The following is a 23,769-nucleotide window of genomic DNA, read 5'->3' on the forward strand; positions in this document are numbered from 1 at the left end:
TGGGAGAGGAGCACTGTTCAGCATTGGCATGCAGGCAAATACCAGGCCTCAGCAATCCTGGAGCAGGCCTCAGGAGACTGAATCACAGGCAGCTGTGACAGTTTCCAGACTTTTCAACCTACAAATGCCAAAGATAACTTAGAAGGTCAGTGGGAAGGGTCTGTGACTCCAGTGAGAAAGAAGCTTGGTCTTAGCCCCAGTCCTGGCATGGCTCCTGGGTGGTGGCTGCTTCTGGGGCTCTGGGCCCACAGGCAGAGAAATAATCAAGTGACTGATCAGAGAGGGATTGTAGGGATCTCTTTGCTGGTGCTGAGGCAGGATTCTCTTGCGTTGCACGTGTTTAGATCTAGGTCACAGTTCGGGGTGGTGATCCTGGGGCAAATAGGAGCTCTGGAGTGCTGGAGCTCATAGTGGTGGTGTACAGCGAATCCTCCTCACAGGTCCAAGTTAGAAAAGAGTATTTGTGGTCACTCATAGACCATAGCACAGGCCAGGAAAGAAGTAAATACCTCCCCCTTGATCATAGCACCTTGGAAGAACTGAAAATTTACAGGTCCCTGGAAGTATCTTTGAAAACAGCTGCAGAAAAAAACCCCAAACCTTGGGACAGTACATTCTCCACACTGAAAGCAGACCCCTACCATAACAAAGACTTAAAAACTCAAGTAATTGGCTTGGATCATGAGCAAGGAGTGCAAAAAGAGTCAGACCATAGATTCTTTCTGTGGTGACAAAGAAAATCAAAACATAGAACCAGAAGGAGACAACAGAGTCAAAGCTCCTACATCCAAGGCCTCCAAGAAAAATATGACTCATTCTCAGTCCATGGAAGAGCTCAGAAAGGATTTTGAGAAGCAAATAAGAGAAGTAGAGCAAAAACTTGGGAAAAGAAATGAGAGTGACATAAGAAAATCATGAAGACAAGTCAACAGTTTTCTAAAGGAGATTCAAAAAATACTGAAGAAAATAACCTTATAAATAGCGTAACCAAATGGCAAAAGACATCCAAAAAGCTAATGAGGAGAAGAATGCCTTAAAAAACAGAATTGGCCAAATAAAAATGGAAGTGCAGAAGCTCACTGAAGAAAATATTTCCTTAAAAATTAGAATAGAGCAATTTGAAACTAGTGAGTTTATGAGAAATAAAGACATTGTAAAACAAATGAAAAGAATGAAAAAAAAACAGAAAAGAATGTGAAATATCTTATTGGAAAAGCAACTGACCTGGAAAATAGATCCAGAATGAATTTAAAAATGATCAAAAAAAGAGCCTAGACATCATCTTTCAAGAAATCATCAAGATAAATTGCCCTGATATTCCAGAACCAGAGGGTAAATTAGAAATGGAAACAATCCACCAATCACCTCCTGAAAGAGATCCTCAAAGGAAAACTCCTAGAAATGTTGTAGCCAAATACCAGAGTTCCCAGGTCAGGAGAAAATACTGCAAGCAGCCAGAAAGAAACAATTCAAGTATTGTGGAAATACAATCAGGATAACATAAGATTTAGCAACTTCTACATTAGGGGACCAGAGGACTTGGAATATGACATTCCAGAGGGCAAAGGAGATAGGATTACAGCCAAGAATCACCTACCCAGCAAAACTGAGTATAATCCTTCAGGGGAAAAAACTGGATATTCAGTAAAATAGAGGGCTTTCAAGACTTCTTGATCCGAAGAACAGAGCTGAATAGAAAATTTGACTTCCAAATACAAGACTCAAGAGAAACATGATGAGGTAAAAAAGAAAAAAAAATCATAAGGGAATTATTAAGGTTGAATGTTTTACATTCCTACATGGAAAGATGATATTTGTAACTCATGAGACATTTCTCAGTATTAGGGTAATTGGAGGGAAAAATATATGTGTAGATAGATAGATAGAAAATAGATAGATAGATAGATAGATAGATAGATAGATAGATAGATAGATAAATAGATAGATAGAGGGCACAGGGTGAGTTGAAGATGAACAGGTGATATCTGGATAATAAAATTAAGGGGTGGGAGAGGATTATGCTGGGAGAAGGAGAAAGGGAGAGGTAGAATGGGGTAAATTATCTCACATAAAACAGACAAGAAAAGGCTTTTACAGTGTTGGGGAAGTGGGGGAAGGTGAGAGGGAATTAGTAAATCACATTCTTATTGGATTTGGCTTGAGGAAGGAATAACATACACATTCAACTGATTATGGAAATCTATCTTACCCTACAGGAAAATACGGACAGAAGGGATAAGAGAACAGGGAGATGGTGGAGGGGAAGACAGATTGAGGGATGGGTAACCAGAGACAAACACTTTGAAGGAGAGACAGGGTCAAAAGAGAGAACAGAATAAAGCGGGGAAGGGATAAGATGAAGGGAAATATAGTTAGTTTTCCACAACATGACTGCTATGGAAGTTTTTTTGTATTACTACATGTATATAACCTGTATTGAGTTGCTTGCCTTCTCAATGGGGGGGGAAGGAGAAGGGAGAAAATTTGGAACCCTAGGTTTTAAAAATAATGTTAAAAATTATTTTCACATGCAACTGGGAAATAAGATATGTAGGCAATGAGGTATAGAAGTCTATCCTACCCTACAGGAAAATAGAAGGAGAAGGAGCTAAGAGAAGCCGGGAAGATGGAAGGGAGGGCAGATTAGGGGAAAGAGTATTCAGAATGCACACCATCTTGAGGTGGGGGAGGGATGAGATGAGATGGGGAGAAAATTGGGATATCAAAATGTTGTGGAAGTGAATGTTGAAAACTAAAAATAAATGAATTAATAGAGAAAAAATGGTTATTCCTTTCTTTTCTCCTACAACATTTACATTTATATATAAACTTAAGCTTCTTTCTACCTCAGTCATATATGGCTATAACTTGAAATGTGTGCAAGTATGTATGTGTGTGTGTGTGTGTGTGTGTGTGTGTGTGCTCTTGCATGATGGAGAAAGAGCATGACAGGGTTATCCACTCTTTTCCCTTAAAGTTTTCCAAATGAATACAAACAGATTTCATGGATTCCAGAACCCAGGTTACCATATTAGCCAAGCCACTTAAATAGTCTTTTTCTCAACTTGTTCATAAAGTGAATCACAGAATTTCATAAATAGAATGGTCTTAGGTGTTTATCCAATCCAACTCATACATGAAAGAAAATATTACTGTCTCCCACCCAGCAAATGATTATCTTGAATGAAGTTGGGTGCCCCTAACAAGTCATTTAATCTCTGTTTGCCTCAGTTTCCTCAGCTGGGGATAGCAACAGCACCTACCTCCTAAGATTGTTGTGAGGATTAAACAGGATAACATCTGTAAGTCATTTAGCATCATGCCTGGCACATCATAGTTGGTATAAATGCTGATTTCCTTCCTTCCCAACTCCATTTCCTTCCCTTTTCCCCTTCCCACTGTGGAGGCAGCCCAGCCTCCTCATGGAGAGCACTGTGATACACACATACATACATATACACACATACATCCATATATACATATATGCTATATGTGTGTATGTGTATATGTATATTTTGTGTATATATGTATATGTGTATATATATATATATATGTACACAGACACACACATACACATATATACACAGATTCACACACATGCATACACCCACACACACATATTTTTCTTTCGTTTATGTATTTCTTTTAGTCTGAATTAGTCTCTTCCAAAGTCTCAGCCCATTTCCTTTGTCCACCTCTCTGGGGCCAAACCCAACATGTCCAAATTTGCTCTCCCATGATGACCTTTGAAACACTGGCCCACACTGAGCAGATCTTCTTCTCTGCTAAACAGGGTTAAGGCCCTTTGAGGTTTCTCCTAGCTTTAACAATCTGGCATTTTTTGAATGGCCTGCAGACCCACAGATGACTGTAAAGGGAAGAAGATTTGAACTCAGAGCTCCTTCAGTACTCAGGAAATTCCTAGACCCTGAGGTCTAGGCCTTTAGTGGAGAGTACACATTCACATTTATAAGGGAATGCGAGAAAATCAAAAGGGTATGTGATGCCTTAGAAAAGTATGACCACACAAAGGTGAGGCTTTATTTGAATAACAGTCTTGGTAGCCACTGTGATGGTTATAAAGTTTCTGAAAGTCTCCTAGATCTCAGTGATGCATTATGGGCTGTTTTCTCATGGGCCAGGTCTCAGCCATTAGAGTATCTGAACTCAGGAAGCTATCTCTCTCCTTCTGTCAGACATTCAGGCTGGATCCATGTGAGATCAATGCAGGGACATGTAGATTATTGGAGAGTTTGGGGGTGGGGAGAAGCAAAACATCAAATGAACCTGAGAAGAACAAGGCTTATCACACATCCTTTATCCCTGGGTCCATACAACTTCTTTCTTAGTGCATTTGGGCAGCCATCGGCAAGCAAAAAGAAAATTGTCTTTGGAATCAGAGGGTCTGCGTTAAAATCCTGACTGTTCTACTCACTAGGCCTAGGATCTTGGTTAATTCACTTTTCCTCTTCAAGACTCTACATCTTCTTCTGCAAAATAAAGGCCTAGGCCTAATTATTAGATGATTTCTCTGCCTGTGCACTCCCTATGTAAGGTCCAGGTAATTTTGTTTGAGTTCATGCAAAATATCATAGGATCTCAGGGCTCTGGGCAAACACCTTCCTGCAATATTGGCTGAAGGTCCTGAGTCTTGGTTCTTGTCAGGGGATTGGTTCTGTGGGATTGCAACAAACCAAACCAAACTAAACCGAAGGAAAACTCAACAGAAAACTCTCCTGGAGGGCAGGAGGGCACCTTTATTTTTATCCCCTGATCTCCTAACCATAGCACAGTGTAGATCCTCACTAGGTCTTCGTTAATTGTGTTTTTGCTTCAATCTGGAGGGGGTATCCATGAAAACTCTCTGTAGACATGTCCTTTAACTTGGGCTGTGTGGCATGGTGGTCTTCAATCCTTGACTCAGAGAAAGGCATCAAGAGTATCTTCATCCACTCTGCACATGTACAAATCTGAGAGGGGGAGGTCACCAACTGGATTCAGAAAGTCAGGATAGCAAGGTTTTTGCCAGGCTACAATGATGGTCTGAATATAATTTAAAAATAAAACCCTTAGTGAGAGTAAATATAAAGCCCTATGATTCTTAGACTCTCATTGTGAAAATAAATATTGAGAACTCTCTATTTCAATCCATACCTGAAAAAAAAAGGAAACAATATTCCTAGCAAGTCAAGACGCATTATACCTTAAGGAGAATGAAAATGCTGGGAAATGTGAGAGATGAATGAGCCTCACTTTTTTTTTCTTCCTATTCTAAAATCAAAGACTTGCCATTTAGGCCTTGAAAGAGTCATGAAATTTCTCCTTGTCTGAATTTGTTTGAATAAAATAAATCTATCAGGAAATAAAGAGTACGAAATTTTATGAAAAAAAAAAACAGGTCTAGAAAAGTCAATTACAAAACTAACAATACTAAGCAATAGAGCATTGTCTTATCAAAGCCTAATTTTTATTGTAGGACTCCCCAAAATGTTAATCTCTGGGTTTACATACGGGCATGCATTCATTGTACAAAAGAAAGCTATGCTAAGAAATTGTAGCAAGAGCAGTAGTTTTAAGACAATCTCAAACTATGGACAAACCATTTCCTGGAACAGAGAAGAAACCTGGGACAAGTGGCCTCAAATGAAGAAAGCACATGTGTCCAAAGAATAAACTCCCAACTGTTATTCATTGGGAATCTTTTAGTCTCTTGGCTGAGTCCTAAAGAAGTAGCTTTCTCATGGACTGTGACATCATACCCTTGTGGAGGCCCGACACTCTCTTCTGTACAGCATAGATCCTCCCTCAATGTGTCTCTCAGTTCCTGATGCAGATTTTCCATTTAGTCCCTTTGCTCTGGGAATTTGCTACCAACTCCAGTGAACATTGCTGCTGATGCCTATGGGAAACACACATCCTTCCAAACTTTTGAAGTTCTCTTGATGAATGGGGAAGGGAAGATGGACCTATGTCCCCTCCCAAAAACATGTTTTTCAAAAACCATTGTAGTGAGTATAACCTCAACTTCTAGGAAATCTGTTCCTTGACTATCTTCCTCTCTTTTCATTTTCATGAGACTCAAGCAATAAAGTGCTGAGGAGAAAGTGAGGTGTCTGGAACCTTGATAACTTCTTTAGCAGAGTCCAACAAAAGTCTTTTAGTGAAACAGAATCTCCATTAGATAATTAAGCAGAATTTACAAGAAATTTTAAGCCTAAATTTGATTGAGACTTGGGAGGGTGCCCTAGGTGAGCTGCAGGAAAAAAAATATGTAAAACATGTTAAATGTCTGTAGGTACTAATTACCACACTGGTTGTTATGTGTTCCAAAAGAGTTTGGCCCCTGGAGACAAAGCTTTTTAATTAAATGGATGAAGTTGGACAGAGCCTAGGGTAAGGGAGTGGTAAACCTTCATTTTAAGGGGAAAATTGCTGAGATTATATTGAGTGTGTGAAGGACCTCCTTCCTTCAAAAAGCCAGGTCCAAGTCACTGGGTGTCTGGCTGAAAATAGAGACAATAACCCACTCTTATCCCTCTATGGAAGAGGTAGCACCTGGAATCAGGAATCTAGTTGAAGCCAGACATTTGAAGCAGGCAGTAAATCACCAACCACTAGCGCTAACCCTAAATGCTCAGTGAAAGAGCAGACATGGGATGGAGTAACAAGATCTTCAGCACAATATAACATTGCTTGGGAAAGATCACGTACCTGACAAGGCCAGCAAAGGTTGAAAGACAGTATGCCTAGATGGACAGCCCTGCAATAAGTATGAGAGGCATGTATATGTCATTTCTCTCTGTCTCTCTATCTCTCTGTCTCTCTGTCTCTCTCTCTCTCTCTCTCTCTCTCTCTCTCTCTCTCTCTCTCTCTAACTCTTTGTCTGTCTCTATCTCTCTCTGCTTGTGTATATCCTGAGTAGATATATCCCTTATATGTGTTACTTCATATGTATGTAGCCTGAAAGGAAAGCAAGAAAAAGTTGATAAGAGCTCAGCTTGTTGGCACTCAAAGGCTGATGGCATTTTTAGAGCAAGAATCTTGCCTTTGTCCTTTTCTTCTTTTATATCCTCTCTCTTCCCCAATACCCTTCCACCACAGACACAGAATTCCTCAAACCTTAGCTATAGTGTGATCTAGACAGTAGGTACTCAATAGATGTTGAATGAGTAAGTGATTGAAGCTAATGTAAGATGCCATGAGGAAGATAGTAGAGTCCCCAAACAGTGCGCAGGAGATGATCAGGAAGATGGCCATTGATTTAATGATTCCTAGAATTTTTAAGTACAAATAATTTTCAAAATCTGATTGATTGTCCAACAATAGATCCTAGCCCAAGCCCACTCCGTCATTGTTTGGGCCCTGGTGGATCCGAGTGAAAGTAAATTTTTTTTTCTGTTTTGGCCAAAAACCCTGAGAGTTTTCCCCTCCCAGATTGATTTTAATTTACTTTTTTGAATAGGTAAAAGAGGCCATTCTCTGTCTCATTTTTACCTAACCTTAATCACTGAATTGGTGGTGCCTCAGTCAAATTGAGACCTCTTAAAGACCTTAGCTTACAAAGACCAAGGTCTTCCACTGTATGCTGGGCTATCTGCAGTCATCCTGATCTATATCTGGCCACTGGACCCAGATGGCTCAGGAGGAGAAAATGAGGCTGGTGACTTTGCACAGCCCTCCCTCAGTTAACCCCAATTCACTTGAAAGTCATGGCATCACCTTTCTGATGTCATGGTCCTCTTCAAGAATGAAGGACAAACAATAATTGTCTAAAAAAAGTATTTGTTTCTGCCAATTCTTTTGGCCATCAGAGTCTAATAATGCATTGATCTTTACCACACACATGACTTGTTCTTGAAAGAATTTCCCTTAGAGTCAAGCCAATAACCAAGTATTTTCTTTCTTTTATTTTTCCCGGCCAACCCAATTCAATTTATTCCCTCCCCTTTTCCTTTTTATTTATTTAATTTAATTGTACCTAGTTTTATGACATTTTAATTCCAAACTGTTTCCCTCCCTCCCCACCTTACACTACAGAAGGCTACCATTTAACTCAGTTTTAGAATTATATTTAAAACCATACAATACAATTTATTTTGATCAGATCTTGCCCTGGAGGTGCATAACATCTTCTTTCATGGTGTGTTATCGTTGATTTAAGTATTTGTAGCACTCAGAATAACTTGGTTGTTCACAGTCATTCTTTGAACAATGTTGTTGTTACCATATAGAACATTCTCTTGGTTCTTATCCTTTCAATTTTCATTATTTCATGCAGGTTTTTTTCCATGTTTTTTCTAAACTCAACTGGTTCATTATTGGTCGATCAAAATGATGGTTCATCATTTCTTACACACAGTAGTATTCCATCAGAATCATAAACCACAATTTGTTTAGATATTCCCCAACTGATAGATATCCCTGACCAAGTATTTATTAACAAAACACACTTTTCAACACTCCAAAGGAGGGTTTGGCACACTTTTCCCTACTGCTACGGATGGGTAAGTAGCTGGAGAATGGAGTCTGTTATTCACTGTTGACAATCTAACCCAAACACAAATCACCGAGAACTCACAGTGGCATTCTCTTTCTTAAAATTATCTATTTCTTCACTCAGTCATTCCTTATTCAACTAAAATATCTCAGTGTCAAAGATAATGGATTTTGATTGGTTTTGAGTAAAAAGAGGGTTAAACCTGCAAAATTTTGGGGATTGGGTCAGACCATTCATCAGGTCTAAGATGGTAGCCATTATTTGGGTGTGGCTGATTTTGCTTTTTGATTTATGACTTTGCCAATGCAAAACAAATAGAGGACTCAAGACATTTGGCCTTTAGAAAATGTCAAAGGAAGAGGAAACTACTTTTTAGAATGTCAGTCCATTTTTGACTCTCTAAAGCGTTTAGTGATTTATTCAGGTTTTCTTACTGTAGAAAGAAAATATATTTGTGAAATTAAGATGCCCAAAGAAACTCACTCTTTCCCTTTTCCTCATTACTATTTGAGCCCATCCATCTAATTCCATGATGAGAATCAATGATTAGAGCATGACTACATGTCCAGATTCCAAGTATTTGCAGCAAGTATTTAATTTGGCTTGTAGCATAAGACATGTGTAGATAGGAGGGAGTAGTAGAAATAGCCATGGACAGAGTTAAAAGACCTTTAGATTAAGTTATGATACCAAGATACTGGGGCATCTTTGACAAATCACCTAATATCTCCATGCTTTTTTCTTTGCTGGTAAAATGAGGGAGTTGAATCACAGGACCTCTTTGTGAGTGTTTATGTGGGGTGTGTGTGTGTGTGTGTGTGTGTGTGCGTGTGTGTGTGTGTATGTATGTGTGTATATGTGCATGCATGTATATGTGTATGTGTGTTTGTGTGTGTGTGTGTGCATCTGCTTATATGTTGCCTTTTACAATTCTTTAATTACTCCACATAGTATTATTCTTGCAATCACCCCATTTGTCATGGCCTACTTTTATCCTTTGGAGTTTCCACTGTTTTGAACATTTCATTTCTTACACCAAGGAGAGATGAGGTGGAGATTGTTTTTCCTGGAGGGAAAAGAAAAGAAAAGAAAACACTACACTGCACTTGAATATGCTGGAGGATGCCATAGATTCATGACCTCATTACTATGGCCACACCCTTCTTTGCTCTAAAAGATTGCCTACCCCTACCTTCTTAGCCTCGGTGATATCCCTATTCTTTTATTAATTTTCCACAGGGTGATATCCAGGGTACTTATGGGCTTTCACTAGGTCCATAGGTACCAGGATGGTTCTCAGGAGGCAGTCATTATTGTGAAAGAAAAGTGCTGAACCTGGAGGCAGGAGACATCTGGCTTGAAATCCTGCCTCTGACTCACCAGCCATATGGCCACATGTAGACCATTTCATTTTACATTATCTCGGCTATTTAAACAACTTCAAAATATTGATGGCAACACCTATCTCTAAGAGATATTATGAAGATTGAAGGCAGGAGAGTATGTAGAGTTAATTCACAAAATTGTGAGTACTTTATGAATATCCACAACTCTGATTGTTACCCCTCACTGTTGCCATGGAGTCAGTCTTCCTCCTTTTCTGATCATACATCCCCTTCAAGATACCATTTATACAAACTTTTGCACATAAATATCAATGGTAAAATTGTGGTCCATGATTCATCTTTCCATTGCTCTTTGGGTCCTTCATAATTTTTATTCTTTAGATATTCTATTGTTTCATAATTTGTAGATGTATCAAACAATTGGGAGAATATTAGTCAATTGATAATAAACTATTGGATGACATGGGAGAGAATTGCCTGAGTAGAGCATGGTTTGGAGTCTCAGTTGCCGGGTGTAGTAAGTTTTCACCAATCAGATTAACTCAGCCCTGCAGTGGTCCACCAGTGGGAGAAATATTAGGAATATGTCCAGGGCAAGTATGAGCAATGCCATTTAAACTGTTTTGGTTCTCAATTTTTCTTATCTTTAAAATAAGAACAGCAGGATAGATGTCTTCTTAGATATCTTTCAATTCTCAATTTGTGACTCTAGGGTTTTTTCCACAGTGTCAGAAGCAACATCAATGTGACAATTCCATGTCTCTCGGTATGTATCACTGAGTCCCTCATATGCTATTTCATATTGCAAATAACTGGCCTCATGCTTCCTTCTTCTTCTAGGATGGTAAGTTACTTGAAGGCAGGGATCATATCCTGTACAGCTCTGCTTCTTGAATATAAAAGGTGATATTTTCCCTCTTATATGTTTATCTGAAAACATTTTTAAAGGCTACAGACCACTGTTTGTACTATGTCATGCTTTTTCCAAACCTGTGTCATCTACTTCCCTCTCAATGACTTTGAGTTTTGTTGACCAGTCCCAAGGGCATTACAAAGACAGGAAAAGGGGCAGAAAGGAACAAAAAAGAGGAGCTAGTCAACAGAGGAGTCTTCCTCATGGAATTTATATCGTTAGAGATCAATATACTTTATTTCATATGCAAACTTTCTATAAACATGGAGATACCATTGTCCAAAGCACATCAAACAAAGAATAAAGTAGAGTGACCAAGACTCACCAGAGGGTCCTCTGATGTGATGGAGGATGACCCCTTTCTAGAGGGGTATCCAGCTTGTCAGAAAGCTCCATTTGCAAATGTCGTGGAGATAGTTTGCATTTACTTTTGGCAAACTGGAAAGCCTCCCTAAATCATTTGTAGTACTTCTATGTCAATTCTGTTCCACCAACATGGAAAGGAAAAATAAGCTAAAGAATGCCAAATACCCAGATTCTGAGATCCAAATGACTAGGCATCCCACTGAGTTACCATCTTCAATCTGGCAAGGTTTTTCCATCTGACAGCATGCTGGATCCACTAATGAAGTGGTAGTTAAAAGAAAATCCAGCTGGATTCTGTTGGACAAAGTATTCATTAATTTGGCTTCATTTTGTCACCAAAGTCTGCCTTTTTAACACTCATTTTTTCCCAGTGACACTATCTGGTTTTGATATATGTAATACCATAATCTGGAAAAATCAAAATGGTGAGCAATTAATAAACTGATTTAAAGATCTTTGGCAAGCATGTATGAACTGTTATAAATAGTTACTGATGTCTTCATGCAAGATACGGCCATTCAAAGCACCATTCAGGACATGTATTATCAGAAAAGGAAATGAGCTAGTCATGCTGCTAGAGAAAGGGCAGCTGCTGATGTTTTCAGTGATGCCTCAGTCCCCATGGAATAGTCAAAGCACAAGAGAAAGCCTTCAGGATGTTGGGTGAAACTTCCTTGAAGGATCTGTAGGAAAACAAGGACACAATTGGCCTGAATTGAGAAAGTGTGTAAGAATTGCAATCTCACTAGTAAAGCAAGTGTCCATATGGATGAAATCATAGCAACAGCAAAGGACAAGATTAGATGCTGAAACTGTTCATGAAAATGTCAGTAGAAAGGTCAATAATACAAAGCTGATAAATGTTTAAGAGAATCAATGATATATTATTCTGATCTTAGTCCAAAGGACAGAAGTACTGGGAGGGAAAAAATGATAACTCCCTTTTTGTACACTGTGCAATAACTCAGTGATGACAGGCACAAACAGTAGAAAAAGTCAGCACTCAGGTTCCTTCTTTGGTCTATGGGAAGGAGCTCTTGGCTCCCCGTGCTAGCAGGTACTAGCCTGGCAACAGCACCTGCTAGATGACGGTCTGCTTTCTAGATCTCACTTTGCACTAGTACTCCTCTAGATGTGGGATGGACTTGCCTTCTCACCTCTACTTCTAGGCATCCCTGGCTTCATTCAGAGCCCAGTTTAGGTCCAGTTTCCAGCAGGAGACCTTTCCTTTTCAACTCAGTCAGTGGTGTGTTCTCCTTCTTGCAATGTTTTGTGTGAGTTTCTGTAGCCATGTTCCATGCTTGTCTATGTACACGTATTGTCACAGTGGAATTGAAGGTCCCCGAGGGCAGGGGCTGTTTGATTTTTGTGTTACTGTAGCAGGCATTGTATTCGTGAGGCAAATTACTCCGGCTCCCTTTCCCAGAATCAGGCAGGCTGATTCCCCTCTCAGGGTGCTGGGGTACCTAAGCAGTTTGGGGGGGTCTATCTCTTCTCTACTGCCATTAACTCACGTCCCCATCAATTGTGCTTCTCCCAGTGGTAGGGGCTGATGCTAGTGCCTCAATTATATTCTACCACTTAATAATAATTGGCTTTAAAAAACACACAAACAAACAAACATTTAACTTAGAGATACAGCAAGAAAAAAAATACACAATGTTTCCCCATCACCTTAGGGCCATACTCTTCCCTATACCAATTCAGTCTCTGGGAGGAGTAGGCTACAAATTTTGGTCTCACTGAGTTTGCAAATAGAAAATCCAAAAAGAGTGAGGCAAGAGAGATATGATGGAAGCCAACTAGGGCTTCAATTCACCAACTGGTTAGCAGATTAGACCCATTTACAGAATGTCTACACGTGTTCCACAGGCCACGCAAACACTTCTCTTACACATTATCCTAAAACTCTTGGAAGCAGGACCCCAGAGTCTCCATGTGGACACACCTTGCCCTACGTATACTGTGTATATGCCAGACACCCCTTTATTCATATTCGCAGAACTCAGCACTGTGTGTAGCAAATAGTTGGCACCCTCTGAGTTTGTCACAGAATCAAAGTAATCCACAATAGAGCAAGCTTCTTTGGCTTCTCAGATAGATGGAAGTAGGCAAGGGACCATAACTGCACATGGTCAGCATGTTTGGGAGGCACAGTGTCTGGGGGCAGTGGTTTTGGGGTCAGTGCTGGCCAAAGTGCTGAAGATTCCAGAGAAGGAAGGGAGGCTGGAACCCAAACTTGGAGCATGCTCATGTGATATACAATACACACAACACACTTCCATGCATTCATGAACATATATATATATATATATATATATATATATATATATATATATATATATATATATATATATATATATACACACACTCATGTAGTACCAGGGTTCTTTGGGATGAGGAGGGAGAAATGATAAGCCCAGACTAAAGGGGGACAATCTAATTGATACTGAAAAGTGCTAAGCTAATTATCTTCCTTCTCCCATGAGTACAATAAACAGAGACAACCTGAGCAAATTCCTTGCTTCGTGTTACCACAGGCTAGTAAAAAAGGAAAATAAAGGGAGGATTTATGGCATTTTTAGCACTTGAAAATAGCAAGAAGATATTTTCTTTGCAATTTGCAGTCTGAGGGGAAAACATTTAGTGATTTCTGCCCTATCAGAAAGCTTCTAGAAATCAAAGTTTAATAAAGACGAGACGGCTCTCTGAGGGAAGTGGCCTCCAAGTGGGGATCCTATTTGTCGGGCTGCAAAGTTTTTGGTTTTTTATTTCTTTTCTTTTCTTTTCTTTGTTTGTTTTTCTGTGAGAAGAGCTACTAAGATTGGGAGGAGAGATACAGTAGGAATTTGAATGAAGGTAACTTGGTGGCTCAGTGGGTTAGAGTGCTGGGACCAGAGTGAGGAAGCCCAGAGTACAAAATGGCCTCAGACACTGATAAGGTGTATGATGATGGGTAGGTTAGATACCCTGAGCACCTCAGGGTCTTCAACTGTAAAATTAGGATCATAATAGAGCTTACCTCATGGAGTCATTGTGAAAATCAAGAGACAATATTTATAAAACACTTCGCAAAGTGCCCAGCACATAGGTTTATTTTTTTCTTTTGATTTATGGAATAAAAAAATTCTACAACATATTATAATAAAAAGATGATTGCAATGTGAAACTGTAAATCTACTATGTACAGCTTGCTATCCCTTTCAAATATGTAACAAAGTTATAAGGTAAATTTATTTTTTTTCTCCACTCCCCACACAAGAGATAGCTACCATTAGTTATAAATAGATGCTTGTCTGTAAAATTATACTATACATACTTCTATTTATCACTTCTTTCTCTGGATGCAGATAGCATCTTTCTTCATATGTATTTTAGAGTTAATTTGGGTATAGTCAAAATTATGTATTTGCTCAAAATCATTATTTTTTAGATTTCTTTCTTTTTTTGTTAATTTATTTTGATTCATCAACAATCACTTTCACAAGTTTGGAGTTTTAAAATTTTTTCTCCCCCACCATCCCTACCTCTATCACCAAGACAGCACATGGTCTGATATAGGCTATGCATATACATTCCTAATTAAACATATTTTCACATTAGTCATGTTGTAAGGAAGAATTAGAACAAGTAGGAGGAACTATCAGAAAGAGGAAACAGAATAAAACAGAAGGAAAAAATAGCAAGTAATATGCTTCGATCTGTACTCAAACTCCATAGTTCTTTCTTTGGATACGGATAGCATTTTCCTTTATGAGACCTTTGGAGATGTCTTAGACCCTTGAATTGCTGAGAAGGGCTACGTCATTCCACAATGCGGCTGCTGCTGTGTACAACATTCTCCTAGTTCTGCTCACTTCACTTAGCATCAGTCCATATAAGCCTTTCCAGATTTTCTGAAGTCTGCTTGCTCATCATTACTTATAGCACAACAGTATTCCATTACATTCATATACCACAACTTGTTCAGCCATTCCATAATTGATGGGTATCAATCCTTTACCACCACAAAAAGAGCTGCTATAAATATTTTTGTACATGTGCATCCTTTATCCATTTGTATGATCTTTTTGGGATATAGCTCTAGAAATGCTGTTGTTGGGTCAAAGGCATTCCAATTTTCCCACATCTTCTCCAAAATTTACAATTTTCCTGTTTTATCATGTTGGCCTTTCTGATACATGTGATGTGGTACCTCAGAGTTGTTTTGATTTTCATTTCTCTAATCAATAGTGATTTAGAGCATTTTTTCATATGACTATAGATGGCTTTAATTTCTTCATCTGTGAATTGGCTGTTCATATCCTTTGACCATTTATCAATTGGGGAATGACTTGTATTCTTATACACTTGACTTAATTATGTATATATATATATATATATATATATATATATATATATATATATATATATATATATATAATATATATATATATATATATTATATATATATATATATTAGAAATTAGGCCCTTATCAGAGAGACGAGTTGTAAAAATTCTTCCTCAATTTTTTTACTTTCCTTCTAATCTTGGTTGATTTGGCTTTGTTTGTGCAAAATCTTTTCAATTTAATGTATTCAAAATTATCCATTTTTTCATTTTGTAATGTTCTCTATCTTCTATTTGGTCATGAATTCTTGTGTTCTCCATAAGTCTGATAGGCAAACTATTCCTTGCTTTCCCAGTTTGCTTATGTTATCAGCCTTTATATCTAAATCATGAATCCATTTTGACTTTATTTCTTTATATATTGTGAGATTTTGGTCTATGCCTAATTTCTGCCATATTCTTTCCCAGTTTTCCCATCATTTTTTGTCAAAGAGTGAGTTCTTATCCTAGAAGCTCGGGTCTTTTGTATTTATCAAATAGTAAATTAATATAGTTATTGAATACTATGTCTTGCATACCTAACCTATTCCACCTATCCACCATTCTTTTTCTTAGCCGGTACCAAGTAGTTTTGATGATAGCTGCTTTATAATACAATGTAAAATTTGGTATTGCTATGCAACCTTCCCCTGCATTTCTTTTCCTTAGTTCCCTTGATATTCTGAAACTTTTATTTTTCCAAATGAATCCCATTATTATTTTTTGTATCTCTATAAAACAATGTTTTAGTAGTTTGATTAGTATGGCACTGAATTAGTAAAGCAGCTTAGGTAGAATTGTAATTTTCATGATATTAGCTCAGCCTACCCAAGAGCAACTGAGGTTTTTCCAATTATTTTGATCTGACTTTATTTGTGTGGACAGTGTTTTATAATTGTGTTCATATAGTTCCCTTGTTTGTTTTGGTATTTAGACTTCTGAATATTTTATAATGTGTACAGCAATTTTGAATAGAATTTTTCTTTCTGTCTCTTTTGTTGCTCTTTGTTGGAAATATATACAAATGTTGATAATTTAGGTGGATTTATTTTGTAGCCTGCAATGTACCTAAAGTTGTCTATTATTTCAAGTAGTTCTTTTTTTTTTTTGCTTGATTATCTAGGATTCTCTAAGTGTATCATCATATCATCTGCACAGAGTGACAGCTTTGTTTCTTCTTTGCCTATTCTAATAACTCCCTTTTATTTTTCTTCTGTTACTGCTAAAACTACCATTTCCAGTACCATATTGTACAATAAAGGTGATAATAGACAACCTTATTTCACCCCCAATCTTATTGGAAATCCCTCTACTGTTTCCGCATTACATATGATGTTTGCTGAAGGTTTTAGGTAGATGCTACTTATTTTATGGAAGACTCCATTTATTCCTATGCTCTCTAGTGCTCTTAATAGGAATGGGTGTTGTATTTTATCAAAAGCTTTTCCTGCATCTATTGAGATGATCATGTGGTTTCTGTTAGTTTTATTGTTGATATGATCAATTATGCTGACAGAATTTCTAATATTGAACCAACCCTACATTCCTGGTATAAATTGTATTATTCTTGTGATAAGTTGCTGTAATCTATTTGCTAATATTTAATTAAAAAAATGTGCATCTATATTCATTAGAGAAATTGGTCTATACTTTTCTTTCTCTGTTTTGACTCTTCCTGGTTTAGGTATCAGTACCATATTTGTATCATAGAAAGATTTTGGTATGACTCCCTTCTTCAACTATTTTCCCAAATATAATATATAGTATTGGAATTAATTGTTCTTTAAAACTTTCATAGAATTCACTTGTAAATTTACCTGGTCCTGGAGATTTTTCCTAGGGAATTCATCAATGGCTTGTTCAATTTTTTTCCCCTGAGATTGGGTTATTTAAGTATTTTACTTCCTCTTCTGTTAATCTAGTCAGTTTATATTTTTTGTAAATATGAAGCTATTTCACTGAGATTGTCAAATTTATTGGTATACAGTTGGGCAAAATAGTTCCTAATTATTGTTTTAATTTCCTCTGCCTTGGTGGTGGATTCACCCTTTTCATTCTTGACACTGGTAATTTGGTATTCTTTTTCCCTTTTATTTAAAATTAAATTAACAAAAGGTTTATCTGTTTTATTTTTTTCATAAAAACACCTCTTAGTTTTATTAGTTCAATAGTTTCTTAATTTCAATTTTATTATTTTTTCCTTTAGTTTTCAACATTTCTAATTTGATGTTTAATTGGGGTTTTTTAATTTGTTCTTTTTCTAGTTTTTTTAGTTGAATGCTCAATTCATTGATCTCTTCTTTTTCTATTTTATTTATATAAGCATTTAAAGATATAAAACTTCCCCTAAAAACAGCTTTCACTGCATCCCATAAATTTTGAAATGTTGTCTCATTATTGTCATTCTCTTTAATGAAGTTATTGATTATTTCCATGATTTGTTGTTTGACTCAATCTTTTTTTATGATTAGATTATTTAGTTACCAATTATTTTTAGTCTAAATTTCCATGACTTTTTATTATATGTAATTTTTAATGCATCATGATCTGTAAAGGATGCATTTAATATTTCTGCCTTTATGCACTGGATTGTGAAGTTTTTATGTCCTAGTACATGGTCAATTTTTGTGTATGTGCCATGTACTATTAAGGAAAAAAAAGCAAATCTTTTCTATCCCCATTCAATTTTCTCCAGAGGTCTATCATACCTAACTTTTCCAATATTCTTTCGCCTCTTTTAACTTCTTTCTTGTTTATTTTGAGGTTAGATTAGTCTAGTTCAGAGAGGGGGAGGTTGAGGTCCCCTACTAGTATAGTTTTGCTGTCTATTTCTTCCTGTACCTCCCTATACTTCTCCTCTAAGAATTTGGATGCTATACCATTTGGTGCATATATGTTTAGAAGTGATATTACTTCATTGTCTATGGTGCCTGGTGCCTTTTACCAGGATGTACTTTCCTTCCTTATCTCTTTTGATAAGATCTATTTTTCCTTTTGCTTTGTCTGAGATCAAGATTGCTGTGCCTGTTTTTTTTTTCTTCAGCTGAAGCAGAATATATTCTGCTCCTCCCTTTTGCCTTTACCCTGTGAGTGTCCCTCTTTTTCAAATTTGTTTCCTGTAAACAACAAATTGTAAGATTATGTTCCTTAATCCATTCTGCTATCTGCTTCCATTTTATGGGGAATTCATCCCATTCACATTCACATTTAGAATTATTATCTGTGTCTTTCTCTTCATCCTTCTCCCCCACTCCTGTTTAAGCTTTTCTTTCTCCTTTCTCCTTTTCCCTACTTACTAGTGTTTTCCTTTTGACCACTGCCTCCCTCAGTCCCTCCTCCTTTCTATTAGCCCCTTCCCCTTTTTCCCCCTTTACCCTTACTGCTTCTTCCCTCCCTTCTATTCCCCTCCATTTTCTTTCCCCTTGTCCCTCCTACTGCCTACAGGGCAAGTTAGATTTCCATACCTAATTGATTATCTTATTCCCTTATCTTATTCCTAAATCTGATGAGAGTAAGGTTCAAACAATGTTCATCTCCCTCTTCTTCCCCCTACTATAATAGGTTTTTGCACCTTTTCCTGTAAATTAATTTAGCCATGTCTGCCTCCTCCTTTCCTTTTCTCTCATTAAATTCCCTTAGTTAGATCAGGTTAATCCACTTACTTGGATACATTTAACCCACTTGATTAGATTTTTTTTTATCATTACATCAAAGTCAACCTATATCCACCTCCTTTATGTATACACCTTTAACATGGTGTAGTAACAATACAGTTCTCAAGAGTTACAAATGACATCTTCCCTTGTAGGGATGTAAACAGTTTGCCCTTATTAACAACATATTGTATCTTTCTGACCCATTTACCTTTTTATGTCTCTCTTGAGTCTTGTATTTGAAGATTAAACTTTTCTGTTGACCTCTGGTCTTTTTATCAATAAGGTTTGGAAATCCCCCATTTCATTGAATATCCGTCTCCTCCCCTGAAAGATCATGCTTATTTTCACTGGGTAGTTGATCCTTGGTTGTAATCCAAACTCCTTTGCCTTGCTGAATATCATATTTCACACCCTACAATCTTTTAATGTAGAAGCTGCAAGGTCCTGTGCAATCCTAACTGTTTCTGTGGTATTTAAATTGTTTCTTTCTGGCTGCTTGTGGTATTTTCTCTTTTACCTGGTAATTTTGGAATTTGGCTAATAAAAATTCCTTGGTGTTTTCAATTTGAGATCTCTTTCAGGAGGTGATCTGTGAATTCTTTCTATGGCTATTTTACCCTCTGGTTCTAGGACCTCAGGGAAGTTTTCCTTTATTATTTCTTGAAAGATACTGTCCAAGCTCTTTTCTTCATAGTGATTTTTAGGTAGACCAATAATTTTTACATTGTCTCTCCTGGATTTATGATCCAGGTCAGTTGTTTTATCAGTGAGGCATTTTACATTTTCATCTATTTTTTCTTTTTTTTTTTTTTTTGTTTGATTGATTCTTGCTCTCTCATAGAATCGTTAGCTTCCATTTGCCTGATTCTAATTTTTAACAAATTGTTTTCTTCTATTAGATTTTGTACCTCCTTCCCCATTTGGCCAACTGTATTTTTAAAGGACTCTTCTACCTCTCTCATTTGACTTTTAAAATCATTCTTGAGCTCTTCCAAGAAGGCTTTTTGGGCTTCAGAGCAGTTCATATTCCCTTTTGAGTTTCCAGATGTGGGTTTGTTGGCAATGTTGTCTTCTTCAAAATTTCTGCCTTGATATTCACTTTTCCCATAATAAGAATCTATAATATTTTTCTTTTCACTCATGGGGTTTGCTTATTTCCAGGCCCTAAAAAAGATTGAGCTCTCCTGCTGGGTAGCAAGGGGCACTGACCCAAACTTCTTGTGTTGGGAGCCCAGGGCCTGGTCATTGGCTTTGTGTGGTGAGGCCTCTGATTCTGGCAGTTGCAGGCTGTAGGTTTCTCACAGGTTACCTGGTGTTGGGCTGAAATCAGCAACACTGGGACTCTAGAGGTAGGGTTGTGTAGTCTGGCCTCTGGAGGTTGCCTGCTCAACCAGGCCTTTCCTTTAGCTTTCTTCAGATCCTTGCAGATGGACGTTTTTTTCCTTCTGGGGCTTTCCCCCTCTGGAACTGGACTTTCCAGAGATTAGCTGAGTAACTCAGAGACTTGGCTGCTGTAGAATTTAGCAGCATGTGGTGGTTTTCTCAGCTGGTTTCCACTGGTCCCCTCCCTTACTGAGGCATTTAGGGGTCCTGGTGTTGGTGTTTACCTACTCCACCAGCTGGGGTTCAGATTCTCCCCTTGGTATGCTGAGGAGGTGCTTTCAGCTAGCTTTCTGGGATGCCTTCTGTTCTGTACTCTGCCCCCTCCCCAGAGCTAGACTGGCCTTTCCCATTAATCCCTCAAGCTACCTGGGCTACAGGGCTGCTGCACCCTGTATTTATGCTGGTTCAATTGTTCCAGGGGTTTTCCTGGGGTGATGCTTCCTGGGCTTTCAGAGGTTCATAAGGGATAGTGAGAGTCACTACTTACTTCTTACTCCACCATCTTGGCTCCTGGAAGCAGAACCTCCTTAAAGGCATTCTAAAAATGATATTGCTGTTACTGTATACAACATTCTCCTGGTCCTGCTCATTTTGCTCTTCATTATTTCATGCAAGGCTTTCTATGTTTTTCAAAGTTCATAGAGTTCATCATTTCTTATAGCACAGGTGTATTCCATCATAATCATATACCATAACTTGTTTGGCCATTTCCCAAATTTTGGACATCTCTGCAACTTCCAGTTCTTTGCCACCACAAAGAGAGCTGTTGTAAATATTTTAGAATGTGTAGGTTCATTTCCTTTTCCACTAATTATCTTTGGAAATATAACAAGTAATGCTATTGATGGGTCAAAAGGTATAGAGGTAGTTTAATAACTCTTTGGGCATAATTCCACATTGCTCTCCAAAATGAGTGGATCAGTTTACAATTGCACCAGCAGTGAATTTAGAGCATTTTCTATGATTTTTAATTGTTTTAATTTCTTCATTGAAAACTGCCTGTTCATATTCTTTGACCATTTATCAACTGAGGAATGACTCATGTTCTTACAGATTTTACAAAATTTTTTATATATTTGAGATATGAGACCTTTATCTGAGAAACTATAAAAAAAAATTCCCCCAATTTTCTGCTTTCTTTCTTATCTTGGCTACATTTGTTTTATTTACACAAAACCTTTTTTAATTTAAAGTAATCAAAATGATCCATTTAGCACCTACCTTTGCTCTTTATCTTTTGTTTATTCACAAATTATTCACTGATGCATAAGTGTGTAAGTAATGTGTTTTATGTTCTATTTTTTTTTTTTTTAGCTGGTGGAACACTTTAATTCTTGAGTTTCTCCCCTGAGGAAGCATGAGTACAGAATCTAAGTTGCCCCCTGTAAAGGGACAATCAATAGTCAGACATCAGTACTGGTAAGACTTGATGCTAGCGGCACATTTAAAAAAGTTGGACCACAAATGATTCTGAAACAGTGTTAATCTGCTAATATGACATAGTAGTAGGAATAGAGAATAGGTAGTAGGAACTGATCCATTCAGTTACTAGTTTTACTCCAAAGAACTAAAAGCACTTTAGAAGATCAGCACAACAGACACCACATAAATTTCTGTAAAGTGAGAAGGAAAGGAGCATCTTCATTTTACAGGCAAGTAACTAAAGGCAGAGAAAAACTGTGGCTTGACTAAAGGTACATGGTAGTCATGTGGTAGAGAACAGAACCCAGGTGATTTGACTCACCAGGTATGTCAAATGCGGAGATGGGGAAAACTTTACTCCCTGCTTTCCTATTTGTTCACCTGTATGGGAAGGGAGGAATTTTAGACCAAGATGAGGCAGCTCACAAAGTTTTAGTGGAGCCACCCTGTTCCCCTTATTCTGAATACCATCCCCCTCATCATGTTTTCCTCCAATCTATTCATAGAATGAGCCTCCGCACCTGAAGCCCAGAGTGACTTGTAGGTCATATAACTGCTTAGTAGCAAAGGTGGACTAAATTCAAGTCCCTTGACTCCCAGTCCTGAGCTCCTTCCATTACACCACTTGTTCTAATTGTTCCTCATCTAAGTTGAGACCTGCTTCTGTTGGTATGTGACCTTAGTCATAGGCTGGGAAAAGTTGGAGTAAGAGGGAAAAGGAAGGGGGAAGTGGCTCATAATACTGTCTGGGCCAGCCCATTTTCAAGTCAAGATATTACAGAGACTATGGGGGTAAGGAGGCAATAGAAGTGGAGAACTTAGTGGATACCAAAGTAAATAAGAAACCACCCCCAACTTCACCATTTTAAAGTGTTTGGCTTTAATTTGTGAAGGTTAGGTCCACCAGGTGGTCTCCAGGGAGGAATGAAAACTGTCCTTTGATTTTTCCCTCTAGCTTTGTAATGTTTCTTAGGGTCCCTATTTCTTTCTTTCCTAGCCAGAGTCTTTGTGGCAATGGAATGGCAGCTAAGTTTGCCTCCTGCACTCTTCTTTTCAGCCTTCTGGTCACTCACATGCTGAGTAGCTTTTCGTGGTAATTTCTCTGAGTGGGCTATCCAGTCTTTCATTAAGTCGGATGTCACAGGAATAAGACTCACAACTCCTCTCCATAGTGATTCCTTGCCTCATCACAGCTCAAGTGGTTGACCACATCATGCGGGTATCTTGCCTGGAGGCAGCTCAGATCATTGCTTTGGCTGACAAGGATTTTGCATTTCTCCAAGATGTTGTTGCTGGCTGGGGTGCCAGGATGAAGGGACTCAAATTTTTAGCATAGCTTGCTCAACTCAGTGCAGAGTTTTAGGAACATATGAAGGATCCGATTGTCGGTACTATTGTTACAATAATGGTCCATATAGTTCTGCACCTGACCGATGCTTGAGATGGGTCTGCTCTTGTCGTGAGCATTCTCCTGGCAGTGCTCCAAGGCAGCAATAAAAGTGAACTTCTGCTGCTGGAAAAGTTTGTAAGTCTGTTCGATGTTCCTGAGTAATTTGTTCACCTCATCCGTTGTATTTGCAGGTTATTTAAAAAGTCATAAAATCTTTTCTTTCATGTCCAGAAATTGTGGCCAGACTGCCTGGAGTCAGTTGAGCTGCTGCTACCCCACTGGTGCTTATTTTGTCTTAATTTTCTTTTAAAATCTCTCTATATCTAGGTCATGTATCTGTTTTCACCTTATCTTAGTAAATGTTTTAAGAAATTGGTCTATGCCCAGTTTCTGCCATACTGCTTTCCATTTCCCCCCCAAATTTTT

General features: G+C 37.9%; 1 pseudogene; it reads right to left on the reverse strand.

The window, feature by feature from the left end:
• Window positions 1–22,810: 22,810 nt before the first annotated feature.
• Window positions 22,811–23,769, reverse strand: part of LOC110217603 (sperm acrosome-associated protein 9-like) — a 53,804-nt pseudogene continuing 52,845 nt past the window's right edge.

This window comes from Phascolarctos cinereus, unplaced genomic scaffold (assembly GCF_003287225.1).
Source record: "Phascolarctos cinereus isolate Bilbo 61053 unplaced genomic scaffold, phaCin_HiC Scaffold_1;HRSCAF=81, whole genome shotgun sequence".
Taxonomy (NCBI): Eukaryota; Metazoa; Chordata; class Mammalia; order Diprotodontia; family Phascolarctidae; genus Phascolarctos; species Phascolarctos cinereus.